This window comes from Oncorhynchus tshawytscha, linkage group LG13 (genome assembly GCF_018296145.1).
Source record: "Oncorhynchus tshawytscha isolate Ot180627B linkage group LG13, Otsh_v2.0, whole genome shotgun sequence".
Taxonomy (NCBI): domain Eukaryota; kingdom Metazoa; phylum Chordata; class Actinopteri; order Salmoniformes; family Salmonidae; genus Oncorhynchus; species Oncorhynchus tshawytscha.
This window is the reverse complement of record NC_056441.1, coordinates 41,497,135-41,500,451: the sequence shown is the minus strand read 5'-3', so window position 1 is coordinate 41,500,451 and position 3,317 is coordinate 41,497,135.

Here is a 3,317-nt window from a genome sequence, read left to right as displayed (position 1 = left end):
CAAGAACTTTGCGACCTTTTGCCACATTTCAGGCTTCAAACATAAAGATATAAAACTGTATTTTTTTGTGAAGAATCAACAACAAGTGGGACACAATCATGACGTGGAACAACATTTATTGGATATTTCAAACTTTTTAACAAATCAAAAACTGAAAAATTGGGCGTGCAAAATTATTCAGCCCCCTTAAGTTAATACTTTGTAGCGCCACCTTTTGCTGCGATTACAGCTGTAAGTCGCTTGGGGTATGTCTCTATCAGTTTTGCACATCGAGAGACTGAATTTTTTCCCCATTCCTCCTTGCAAAACAGCTCGAGCTCAGTGAGGTTGGATGGAGAGCATTTGTGAACAGCAGTTTTCAGTTCTTTCCACAGATTCTCGATTGGATTCAGGTCTGGACTTTGACTTGGCCATTCTAACACCTGGATATGTTTATTTTTGAACCATTCCATTGTAGATTTTGCTTTATGTTTTGGATCATTGTCTTGTTGGAAGACAAATCTCTGTCCCAGTCTCAGGTCTTTTGCAGACTCCATCAGGTTTTCTTCCAGAATGGTCCTGTATTTGGCTCCATCCATCTTCCCATCAATGTTAACCATCTTCCCTGTCCCTGCTGAAGAAAAGCAGGCCCAAACCATGATGCTGCCACCACCATGTTTGACAGTGGGGATGGTGTGTTCAGAGTGATGAGCTGTGTTGCTTTTACGCCAAACATAACGTTTGGCATTGTTGCCAAAAAGTTCAATTTTGGTTTCATCTGACCAGAGCACCTTCTTCCACATGTTTGGTGTGTCTCCCAGGTGGCTTGAGGCAAACTGTAAACGGCACTTTTTATGGATATCTTTAAGAAATGGCTTTCTTCTTGCCACTCTTCCATAAAGGCCAGATTTGTGCAATATACGACTGATTGTTGTCCTATGGACAGAGTCTCCCACCTCAGCTGTAGATCTCTGCAGTTCATCCAGAGTGATCATGGGCCTCTTGGCTGCATCTCTGATCAGTCTTCTCCTTGTATGAGCTGAATGTTTAGAGGGACGGCCAGGTCTTGGTAGATTTGCAGTGGTCTGATACTCCTTCCATTTCAATATTATCGCTTGCACAGTGCTCCTTGGGATGTTTAAAGCTTGGGAAATCTTTTTGTATCCAAATCCGGCTTTAAACTTCTTCACAACAGTATCTCGGACCTGCCTGGTGTGTTCCTTGTTCTTCATGATGCTCTCTGCGCTTTTAACGGACCTCTGAGACTATCACAGTGCAGGTGCATTTATACGGAGACTTGATTACACACAGGTGGATTGTATTTATCATCATTAGTCATTTAGGTCAACATTGGATCATTCAGAGATCCTCACTGAACTTCTGGAGAGAGTTTGCTGCACTGAAAGTAAAGGGGCTGAATAACTTTGCACGCCCAATTTTTCAGTTTTTGATTTGTTAAAAAAGTTTGAAATATCCAATAAATGTCGTTCCACTTCATGATTGTGTCCCACTTGTTGATTCTTCACAAAAAAATACAGTTTTATATCTTTTTGTTTGAAGCCTGAAATGTGGCAAAAGGTCGCAAAGTTCAAGGGGGCCGAATACTTTCGCAAGGCACTGTATGTCACACTGGAGACGGCAAGCATTCACTCAGATTGGAGCACATGTAATCATTAGGCTACCAGTTCTTCAGTACCAAAGTACTTAAATAATTAATTGCGCATGGATCAGCAGTAGATGGTATTGTTTATTATTGAAATTAAAACATGTATGGTGTGTTATATGGTCTTGGATACATGTCAACCTGATGCCATCGCATTTAATTCCCACTATTATTATTTTAAATGTTTTATCTAATTTACCTTAATCTGTCATGGAGGTTCCACTTGGAGATAAATTCTTGCTTGCACATGCTCAGCTCGGCTCTGAGTCAAACCTCGATGGCTCTGCATTTTTAGAGTTTATACACATGGAGTACCGGTAATCCATGTGTATAAACTCTAAAAATGCAGAGCCATCGAGGTTTGACTCAGAGCCGAGCTGAGCATGTGCAAGCAAGCATTTATCTCCAAGTGGAATCTTATTGCCATTTAGCAGTGAGGAAGGTGTAGAATTACAGTTTTTTTGGATTGCTTACACACTAAAATTGAAAGTAGTACACTATTAGCAAAATCTTACACTCAAGAAGCAAAACATCAGCCCATATTTGCACAACTATAAGCACATTGTCAAACTCACACTTGTTGCAAAACTCTACACACAGTGATTTGCAAAACGCTAAACACACTTAACATACATTACACACAAAAATCAATCATGAAGTCACGTCCTTGCAATACCAAAGCACTGACTGTCAAATTACCACACCATCCAACCAATTGGTTCAACACAGTCATCAGGTGTGCAAACACTCGTTTGCTTAATTGTGGACACACCAATCAGGTGTATAAGCACTATAAAAAGCAGCAGGTGAGTTCATCGGTCTTCAAGCACAATGGAAAGAGTCAGAGAAAGAGTAAGACGAGGAGGACGAGGAGGAGGATGAGGAGGAGGACGAGGAGAATGAGGAGAACGAGGAGGAGGATGAGGACGAGGAGAACGAGGAGGAGGATGTGGACGAGGAGGATGAGAACGAGGAGGAGGAGGACGAGGAGGATGTGGACGAGGAGGAGGATGAGGAGGAGGAGAACGGGGAGGAAGAGGAAGGCAAGAAGGTGCTCAAAGAGGACCGAATCTGACAAATGAGATCTGCGCAACACTGGTTGACCATGTTGTCAACCACGGCCTGACGCTGAGTAGAGCCAAATCTAAGCCGATATACAGTGGCAAGTGTGATGAGAATATTTAGACTGGAAAATAGGTATTGTAAAAATATCATCATATCAAAAACATCTGCACGGTTTCAATAACTGCTTACAGTACTGTATTCTATGCACTATCAGCACTTCTGTTACCTTTTCCTGTGAAATTACTGTACTGTTGTATACTGTTTTTTTTCTACATAGGATTGAGGGTCAGGGACGACAAGGGGAAGGCCTCCTATGTTCACAGAACAGCAAGAGATTAAATTAAGAAGAAAAATAAAATTAGGTGCTATTTTCACACTTCTCCCATGTCTCAGTAAAAACATCTCTTTTGACTTCCTTTACTCAGCCTGTCATTGCTATGCAACAAACTCTGGGTAATGAGAATCATTATTGAATAAGCTATTAACTAAGGTTATGAATCAGAAAGGAGTTTTTAAATTGCAGGAATGACCTCACTGCCAACTCATTAAGCAAAAATACATTTTGAACACTTTCCCTTCACATGCTATGACAGTTGATGATAACTAGATG